Source organism: Zalophus californianus, chromosome 6 (genome assembly GCF_009762305.2).
Source record: "Zalophus californianus isolate mZalCal1 chromosome 6, mZalCal1.pri.v2, whole genome shotgun sequence".
NCBI lineage: Eukaryota > Metazoa > Chordata > Mammalia > Carnivora > Otariidae > Zalophus > Zalophus californianus.
In genome coordinates, this window is record NC_045600.1 from 24,885,414 (window position 1) to 24,895,915 (window position 10,502).

A 10,502-nucleotide genomic window follows, 5' to 3' on the forward strand; every position below is an offset into this window, starting at 1 on the left:
CGTGGGGGGCCTGCGGCAGCTCAGTTGCTCCTGATGTTGGTTTCTGCTTCTGTCCTCATTCCTCTCTCTGTGGGGGGTGCTGGCCCAGCTCCTCCATTCATTCCTCATTCATTGATGCCCACTCCATGCGAGGCATGATACCAGGAACCAGGAATGCAAAGATGAACGAGACCTATTACCTGATCTTGGGGAGCTCACAGGGAAGAGGACCAATTTCAGACAATTAGGAGAGAGAAAGACAGGGTGCTGCAGAAGCAGAGCACTCACTCGGTGGGTAGGCTGGAAGACTTCCCAGACGGGACAATGTCAGGGTCATACAGGATGAATACGAGTTGCCAGACAGGAAAGCAGGGCCATAGGTGGGGGTGGGGGTAGGAGGGACTGTGCAGGGGCAGGGATGCCACATGATTCCTGGGAACTGTGAGTCTCCATTTAGGAGTGATGGCGGCCCGAGTAAGCACCTGCCATCACAGTTGGAGAAGAGGTTAGTCTTCAGGTCATGTTCCCCACGGACCTGCCTCTTCCCTTTGATCCCTTTACAGGTTGTCCTGCTTGGAAGAGTTGAGCACAAACTGATGTCCAGTTTCTCTAATGATCAGCAGGTCCTCCGGGTTGGAGATCAAAGGCAGAGGGTCACGTTCATTCCCCAGGGATTCAGTCCCAAGCTGTTGGATAACTCAACTGGGAATATCAGAGATCCCTGGGCTCAAAGAAGAGCCTCTGGAAAGAGCTCCCCTTCACTCTTTCCTTCCCATACAACTTCAGCAAGTGGGTTAGAAGGAAGCTGTTTCTACCAAGATGACTATCAGGGGGCTCACTCAGAGGGGTGAGGTTTCATGATGCACAAGCTCTCATCCTGACTAGAGAGGCCGATGTTCCCTTCATGACCCTCTGCAACACCCTCTCTCCACACCACCATCTAGTGGCCCTCACAGGCCTCTTCCATCAGCCCTGACTGGTCCAGCCCCCAGGAAAATCTTCCCTCCTGCATGGGTTTTGTCCCCCTTCTGAACCTTGGAGGGCCAGAATGGCAATGGTGGAGTCCTCTGGTTTCCCCCCAGTACCTAGCAGCTGGTATAGAGCAACCGACGCTATTGTTACTGCGTGAGTAATAATAAGTAATAATGACCAACATTCACTGACCATTCACTACATGCCAGGCCCTTGTCATACACCCTTTACCTAGAGTAATGATTTATTCCTCACAGCAACCCCTCCAGGTATGCTTTATTCGTTACCCCTATTTTCCAGGTAAAGAAACTGAGGCCCAGAGAGGTCACATAAGTTGCCCAAAGCCTTGCAGCTGGTAAGTGCTAGAGCTGGGATTCAAACTCAGGCTATCTGCTCCTGAGTTTATCCTTTTACCCCAGGCGTTAGACTGTCTTTGTATTGTGGACTATTGTGGACATCCAATAAATTCCCTGCTGACAAGTAACAGTCAAGTTTTCATTCATGAATTCATTGACAGATTCATTCATTTAACCTACGTATGGAGCACCAGTTATTCAAGAGGCCCTGGTAGATACAGAGAAAGGAACTAGGCACAGCCTCTGCCTTTACAGAGCTCACAGTCAGTTGCTTAGGGTGACTCTGTGCAAGAAAACAGGCTGGCTTCAGGACCCTGAGAACCTTGAGGTGTAGCTGGTCCCTCCCAGACCGATGATTACGGGCAAGTTGCCCGTATGAAACAGCTTCTTCCAGAGGCTAATTGTGGATGTCTGAGGACAGTCCAGGCTAAGGACCCTGCCCCAGGTCTTGAGGATGATGTCTAGCCAGGGGAAAAAGGACTGAGCTATTTCTGGGCTGCTGCCTGCCCCCGGCCCCCAGGCAGTGTCAGGGTGCCTGCAGGAGGGGACCAGACACTGCCAGGGGCTGAGCACAGCCGGCAGGTCTCCACACCCACCCCCTGGAGACCAGGGCAGGGGGCCACCAAAGACCCTAAAATGGAGCAGGCTCTGAGGAGGAAAGCATCTGCCAAAGCTCATCTATGACATATGGGAAAAGAGAGGCCTCCGGAAGGGCTGCAGGGATGGCTGGTGAAGCGGAATCCCATGTTAATGCCCCTCCCCCCATTTAGGGCAACATTAGCACAAAGCTCTGCAGGCAGGAAACAGGGCAGTGACCTGGAACCCTGAGCGGAGAGCCACAGAGAATGAGGCTCTGAGGCCTTCCGGGGAGGAGGCAGTCCCATGTGTGGACTTTTTCCTGGAGTCCCTGTCCCCAAATGCCCCCTTCCTGGCCTGCTTGTGATGCCTGAAATCCCCACCAGTAATATCTCCTTAAAAATAGCATTGGTCCCCCAAACTCCTCCTTTCAAATTCTGGGATTTGCTTGAGCTGCCTTCTTTCTCTGCCTGACAGCTAGTGAGAACTGGGCCAGAAGTGGTCTGCATAGAGGATTCTAAATAGAGGGTAGGGGAGCATGGTTCCCCTCATATTCTTAGGGGAAGGGGGCCCTGCACCAGCAGTGGGAGGGGTGAAGGCCTGGGACACTTCTCCGCAGCACGGGGCAGAACTGAGCAGGGGGCTGCATCTCCCCATCCAGGAAGTGGCATCTTAGGTCACCACACGGAGGCCAGAGTGCCCGGTGGTCCTGCCACCGAGTCCCTGTCACCCTAGGCAAGTCACTGCCATCCTCAAACACTGGACTCACTCTTAGACTTAACCAAGAATTGGACACACTTGACCTTCAATGGGGTACATTGTTTGAATGACCTCCAAAGGGACAAGCCACTCTATTTTGCCACAGACCCCACCCCTCCCCACTAGCCCCCAGAGGGCTACCCCACACTCTTCCCTTGCCTGTTTGGCCCCTGGAGGCTTCTGGTTTTGTGATTCCTGAGAGGCTAAGCTTCCGGAGAGCCGCCGTCTAGTCCGAGCTATCCCTCACATAGGCCGTGTGACCTTCCGCAAGTCACCGGGCCGGCTGGCCAACCTGCTTGGCGCGTTGTGCTGTGGACGGTGGGGGCGAAGGCGGGAATAGCACTTAAGAGAAAAAGCGGTGAGAGGTAGGATTCAGAGTCGGAAGGACAAGGGGAGGTGAACTGACGTGAAGTGGACTTTGACGGATTCCCAGCCAGCAGAGGTCACCAGCAGCAGGGGAAGGGCTGTGCCTGCTTTTACTCAGGCTGCAAGGACGGCTCGCATGGTCCAGGTGGAAAGGGAGTCAGGAGACCCGAGAAGGGACGCCGGCAAGCGGGCGGCCGGGCGAGCGAGCATCGAGGTCCCTCCACCTGAGCGCCCGCAGCCCAGGCGGAGAATTCCCGCACTCGTGCTGGGTAGTTTAATCAACAGAGGAGCAGGGGAGGGGACAGGCGCCTCGCCGGAGAAAGGATTTAATTAGCAACGCTTTCAGGAGAGAAAATTAAATTACAGGAAACAATGGTGCGCTCCGAGGAACACGAACCCCCTGAACCGACTCCCCGGGCCCCCGCGCGCGTCGGGGCCCCCAGCGGGTGGGCCAGGGCTCCGCGTACAAGTCGCCAGGCGTCTCGGCACCCGCTGCAGTGGCTCGGCGCCGCCGGGAGGGGGCGCCGCCGGGCCGCACACCCGACTCTCCCGACAACCGCGCTCCCACCTCAAAGGTGGGCGCGGGAGAGGACCCGGGCGAACTGAGCCCGGGACGGGACCGGCGGCTGGGTGACTTGCCTCGCCGAGCCACACAGGGCTTCGGAGGGCAAAAGGGCGAGATCTGGGCTCAGACTCGTGCTGCTAACAGTGATCTGACCCGAGACTCATCCAGAGACATGGAGTCAGGGAGTGCGAGGAAAGGACAGCCTTGTCCACATCCCGCCCCTTCCCCGGTGCCTCGATTCCTGGGAGGTTCTTAGCGCTCACCGCCCCGCTCTCATCCCTGCCGACCCACCCCACCCCCGCGGGCACGACCTTGGCACTATGTTCCTCCACCCCACTGCCTCCCTATCACTTGGTGGTATTTTTATTTGCAACAATAGCAACCATTCTTGAGCTCCTGCTAGATCCAGGCCGGAGGTGAGTACTTGGCCTAGGGAAATTCGCTGAATCACCACCACAGCCCAGATCTGCGCACGGGGAAACCGGACCTCAGAGAGGCCCAGGAAGTGGCCCAGGAACACACAGCTGGTAAGTCGTGACACTGACATCACACCTCGTGGGCCTGTGAGTTGTTCAGCAGCAGGGGAAACCCGTGTTTGATACCCAGCCCCTAGCAGGAAGTTTCTCTCCAGGGAGGCACTCGGTAAGGATTTGTTAAATGAATGGTGGGCGTTTTCTTGTTTGCCAGAGGGGAGGGGGTGCTGATCGCTGAGGCGTGACGTGGAAATGAAACGTGTGAGAGTAAAACACCTGGCGCCACGCGTGGACCACTGTGAGCATCGAGTAAACGCGGGTGCCAGTGCTTCTCAGACTTGACCGTGTGCGGGGATCACCCGGGGATCCAGTGAACACGCAGACCCTAAATCAGCTGGGCCTGTGATTCTGCCTTCTGACGGGCTCCAGGGCGATGGCCACTCTAGGGATCACACCGCGTGCACCAGAAGCGAGCAGCGGGCCAGCTGAGCTAGCTGGTCTGGGTCCACGGTCAGCCTTTCACTCTGTACTTACAGGTAGCTCCTGGCCCCCCCTCCCGTGCCCTGCTGCACCCAGCACAGAGCCCCTCCTTAGTACACACGCTAGTCCCGCCTCCGCACCAGCCCCAGTCCCAACATCAGCCCCAGGATAGGGAGTCCCTGAACAGTCCCAGCCTTGTCTGCACGTGCGCAAGCACCTGAGGAGCTTTACAAATTACTGATGGAGTGGGGGAGGGGCAGGTCCTACCTCCCGGAGACTACAAGAATTCGTTCGGGGCGTGGCCTGGGCATCTGGATTTTAAAAGCTCCCCAGAGGCTGCCACCACTGTGCAGCCAAGGCAGAGGGCCACTCCAGCAGAGGTGCCTGAGGAGGGCAGTAGCAGGAGCAAGGGGGTTTGCCTGATGCAGGTGTGGAGCGTGGCCTGTAGGTGAGCCTGGAGGCTGAGTCACCAGCCAGAAGGCTGGGCCGCGTGTGAGATTAAGGATCCTGGTGAGGGTGGGGCTGACAATCAATACTCCAGATTCCTCTCTGGGTCCCCACCCCCTGGCTGTGTGGCCCTGAACAGGGGTGAGGCTTGGGACAGGCTGGGGAGAGCATGTTTGCCAAGTACTCTGCAGGGTGTGTACTTAAGGAGGGGCTCTGTGCTGGGTGCAGCAGGGCTGGGTCGGTTTGCCGCTGCTGCCTGAAAGTACAAAGTCAAAGGCTGACCTTGAACCAGGGTGGCCCTGTCCTCACTCCTGGAACTGCATATTTCCCCTGCAGTAACAATCTTATGATTACTGTTTACCGAGCACCTGCCATGTGGGGCCACTGTACTAGATACTTCATACATCACAGCACAATAATCTTTGACAGGAGATAGTAACCTAACACAGGAGGACACAAAGCCCAGAGAGGTTATCTAACTTGCTAGGATCACACAGAAACCAACTGGATCCAGACCCAAAGCCATGATATTTCTAACCCACCATGATGCCTCTACTCATGCTTTGTCCTTCGCTGGCCCCTTGCTCTCAGCCCATCCAAGCTGCACCATATGCCAAGGCTGGGCTCAAATCTCAACTGGCCTAGAGTTTCTTTCTGGCGAGGCCGTGGAGAGCTCCTGGGCTCTGGTCTGTGGGTGGCCTCGGGCAGCAGTACAGTACCCCCTGTACTGCTGCTTTTCCCCCGGAGTCCTGTCTCCAGGCTCAGCTCTGAGGGCGCCAGGACCCGGACCTCAGGCGTCTTTCTGTAGGCCCTGGGCCTTCATAAGTGTTTGGTGCTGCTGGGGCCGGCACTAGGGTGAGGCAAGTGAGAAGCCTACGGTGCAGACCTTCAGAAGGTGCTGGTGCTTGGGGTGGTGCAAATGTGCTTGCCGGCTACAGCCGGCAGAATGCAGATGCAGGTGCTATGGAGGGTGAGAGCCAAAGTCTGTAAATATGGCGGCAGATGCTAACTAGACTCATCGTGGGGATCATTCCATAATGTATAAAAATGTCGAATCGCTATGATGGACACCTGAAACCAACAGTATATTGTATGTCAATTATACTTCAATTAAAAAAAAAAAAAGCCCGGGGGGCCTGAGTGGCTCAGTCAGTTAAGCATCTGACTCTTGATTTCTGCTCAGGTCATGATCTCAAGGTTGTAAGATCGAGCCCCGGGTTGGGCTCTGCACCCATCTGGGAGTCTGCTTGAGATTCTTTCTCTCCCTCTGCCCTTCCCCAGCTCGCTCTCTCTCTCAAATAAATAAATAAATAAATCTTTGAAAAAAAATGTCCGGGGCACCTAGGTGGCTCAGTTGGTTAAGTGTTTGCTTTCAGCTCAGGTCCTGGGATCAAGCCCCTCATTGGGCTCTCTGCTCAGCGGGGAGCCTGCTTCTCCCTCTCCCTCTGCCTGCCTGCCACTCTGCCTACTTGTATTCTCTCTCTCTGTGTCAAATAAATAAATAAAATCTTAAAAAAAAAAAAAAAAGTGTGAAGGTGAGTCACCAAACAGGTAGTCTACTTCTTAGAACTCTCTGCTAGTGTGCCTGAGTATTGGGGTGAACTTAACTAATATATTATGCCTGTATCAACACTTCTGTTCTCAACTAGTAGTTCAATATTAAGAAACCTTGCCCTACACAAAGGATGCTAAACCCAAAGATTATCAAAATGTTAATCTTTAAAATAAAAGTGGGGGCACCTGGGTGGCTCAGTCAGTTAAGCCTCTGCCTTCAACTCAGGTCATGGTCTCAGGGTCCTGGGAGAGAGCCCTGCATCGGGCTCCCTGCTCCAGGGGAGGCCTGCTTTTCCATCTCCTCCCCACTCGTGCTCTCTCTCTCGCTATCTCTGTCACCATCTCTATCTCTCTCTCTCAAATAAATAAAATATTTAAAACAAATAAAAAATTAAATAAAAGTAGAAGCGAGCAGGACATATCACCTTTCCCAGACTTACACACCCAACTTTGGATGTATAAGACCTAGTGAGACCCAAACTACCAGAGAGGTGACTGACTAGTTGATGGTCATTGCCACCCTCCCACGAGAATATCAGCAGAGACCATGTCTGTTTTATTTACCACCCTACAACTAGGCCAGCACCTGGGACATAATTATGTATTTGTTACTCTGAAGAAACAAGGACGGTGTCTTGGGTCAGCTTCAGGAGTCATGAAAACTTTCAGGAGAAGTACAAATGATCAGGCTTTGAGAAGAATACAAATTTGGAGAGGAGTAAGGAGGAGAAGGGACAAACGGAGCAGTAAAGAGCCCAGGTTTGAGGATTTTTAAAGGTCTCCCAAAGTGGGAACTACCCTGGGGCAAACCTGCACTGTCAAGTGCCTGCTCACTTCTGACCCTGGGGGGCCCAGAGCCCTTTTCCTCACACACACACACACACACACACACACACACACACACACACACACACGGGCCCAGAGCCCTTTTCCACACACACACACACACACACACACACACACACACACACACACCATCAGTGCAGCAGACATTTATGATTGAGTGGGAGCTCCCACGCAGCCATGGCCTCTGCCACTGGGGGCCAGGAAGCCGGTCCTGTCACCGTGGCCCAACCTCACTGGCACAACCAGCAATATTAGTAATGTCCTAGCTAAAAGATTCACAGCATAACCAAGGCTCCAAAAATGCTTCAAGAATGAAAGCAGCCTAGGGCGCCTGGGTGGCTCAGATGGTTAAGCGTCTGCCTTCCGCTCAGGTCATGATCCCAGGGTCCTGCGATTGAGTCCCGCATCGGGGTCCCTGCTAGGCGGGGAGCCTGCTTCTCCCTCTGCCTCTGCCTCTCTCTTTCTCTCTCTCTGACTCTCATGAATAAATAAATAAAACATTTAAAAAAAAAGAAAGCAGCCTAGACTGTGAAGTGCAACTTCCAGATATCTCGACTCAACAAGGATCACCTTAAAGGCTTCAGGAAAGGGTTTTCCCCTTCAAGTTATTATGGCCCCTCGGCCCGCAGGAGCGTGAAAACCGTCAGTGAAAGCCGCTGTCTACACCACGCCTGAACTTGGCGGTCAGCGGGGGGGGGGGGGGCCCTGGGATGTTGGTTTTGGTGGTTCACTGCCTTTCCTCTATGTGTGTTGCTTAAGTGAACACTCATTTGCATTTCCTGAGTAGCCCGGTGACAAGCAAGAAGCCCGGAAGCCTTGCCGGAGAACAGACGGGAGCCGGAATTAAGCACTGGCTAGGACCCCTGGGCCTCCAGGAACCAGGCTTTCCCGCCTTTGTCAAGTTTGATTCAGGGCCCACTGAGGGTGCAACTTTTTTTTTTTATTTGTGGGCATCTTTAAGTGTCTTCTCTCCCCTTAACTTTGGGACAGGTTACGAATTTGTATAAGGGATGGCTGAAGATGGGTGATTGCAACCCAGATAGCGTCGGGATTCGTAGGGTTTTGCCATCTACAGGTAGTCTCCGCTCGTGGTTTCTCAGCCTGGACCCTGAGCTGCCATGCTCCTAGCCCCAAATGGAGGGCGGGCTCCAGGCCAAGGGCTCCCGTTGGCCCCACAGCGGTCAAAGGCTTTTGGGGGAGGGTCCGGAAAACAGACGCCCATCTGTTACAGAGACTGCTACCAGAAGTAGCGAGCCCTCCTCCAAGTCCCTGCAATTCCTGAGAGAAAGATCAGAAAACTGAAGGCCGCTCTTTTCACTCACGCTCTCCAGCCGCTCCGAACGCTCCTCATTCCCGCAGGCAGGCCGCGGGATCCTGCTTCCAGGTTTCAGGCCCCCCCTTACTTTCCTAAAGGCTTCCAACCCACTTGCTGCATTAACTTCCTACTCCACAGGCTTCTCTCTCTTGCTCGCCTTCTCCAGCTGCCGTAATTTGAAGCAAGAGCCGTACAGACTCTTCCTCCAAGCAATTCTCTAATGGCTTGCATAACCGTCCGTCAGCGAGGGGGTGGGGGGATGCCACGTGCTCCAAGAACCGAGCAGGAACTCCGAGTGGAAGAAGCGAGAGCGGTCACAGGACACCAAGGACCCACAGGATGCCCCCTTCCGGGAAACCAGTCAAAGGCTGGGTTCATATTTGCTGTCTTCCCCTTAGTTGGAAATGAGATTTTGGTAGAAGACAGTCTTCGTCATTCCAAGCAAATGACAACCCGTGACGGGTTGCTGGGTGTGCGTGCAAGGGGGCTGGCTCGCTGTGTGGAGCGGTTTTAAAACTTTTAAAACTTCGGAGGCATCACTGTTCCTCACCTCACCGTAGTCTCAGGATGCCAAGGGGACAGCAGGGATCACCCCCTCCTATGATAAAGGAAACAGGTTGCAGAGATAAAGACTGCTTCCGGCTGCCCCTTTCCCCCCTCCAGGCGGACCTCAGCCCCGCCTCTCTTTCCGAGTGCTTGCTAGTGGTTCCCGGAAGGCTGGGACCAGAACAAAGCCCTCAGAAAGCAGGACCTCATTTACATGGTCTGTGACCGTGTACCTCGAACGCAGTGTTAAGTCAACCTTCTAACAGTCGCAGAAGCATCCTCTCTAGCCAGGCGGGGGGGGGGGGGGGGGGGGGGGGGGGGAGGGTGTCTGGACTGAAATGCAAGCTCACTGACATGCCCTCCGACATATACAACCAGTTATCCTTCAGTTCAGATGAAAGGAGGCAGCTGTTTGCCGATGACTGACTAGGAAGGACTTGATTTGATTTAACCCCAAACGAATCTCCTATGGGGCTCATTAACTCTTTGAGAGCAGGCTGTTATATGGGAATTGGCAAATTCATGTTAGCTGCAACCAGACAATCTCAAGAAAGGCAAAACCAATGTGGACCGACAAAATGCTTCCCTTTGAGCCACATAGAAGTTAAAAATCCGACGGAACATTTTAAAATCATCTTGCCAGAGCACCAGGGACCTACTTTGTAGACACCCCAGGATGTTTTAAGTCTGTTAATTTTATGGCTCACCTGTAACACAGCTAGGGATCTTTCAAATGGCGAAGGCTGGGAAGAATCGTGGGGAGAATGAGTTCCTATCCTTCGTTATTCAGCCAGGAGTGATGGCAAGAGAGGCTCAGTGACTTACCCAAAGCCACCCAGTTTATGGGTAACCGAGGGGACAGGTGCGTGCACGTCTTTAGACCCCGTTGCACCAGGCTACGATCTGCCGTGATAACCATCCACAGGGTGGATCAAACAGGCGTCCTAGGTGCACAAGTATTTCCCTGTACAGGAATCAGGCCAAGGGGCCGGGGCCACAACTCAAATAACCCCGTTCACTTTAATCTCTCAAAGATCCACTCTGTGTGGTCTGCCTCTCTTGGATACCACTTCTTATGGGAAGATGTTTCTCGATTTCAGGAGGGGCCCTCTCTAGCTATCTTGACATTTCATTTAAGTGGTCGTACAGCCATACATTCTAAAGTTGCTTAGAAAATTGTGTAGGACAGAAATAATGCTGTGAAGGGCACCGGGGTGGCTCAGTCGTTAAGCGTCTGCCTTCGGCTCGGGTCATGATCCCAAGGTCCT

At 53.9% G+C, this 10,502-nt stretch overlaps 1 protein-coding gene across 10 annotated transcripts in view; it reads right to left on the reverse strand.

Moving 5' to 3' along the window:
• Window positions 1-10,502, reverse strand: part of TMEM63C (transmembrane protein 63C) — a 125,318-nt gene that overhangs the window by 113,257 nt on the left and 1,559 nt on the right. For 8 of the 10 annotated variants that reach the window (XM_027569780.2, XM_027569768.2, XM_027569774.2 and 5 more), the window contains exon 1: window positions 8,696-9,339. The exons of 1 other annotated variant lie outside the window; for it this stretch is intronic. The gene's annotated coding sequence lies outside the window, so the exon portion shown is untranslated. Of the gene's footprint in view, window positions 1-8,695; window positions 9,340-10,502 lie in introns of those variants that run through there. One more of the 10 variants, XM_027569778.2, reaches the window with a different exon arrangement.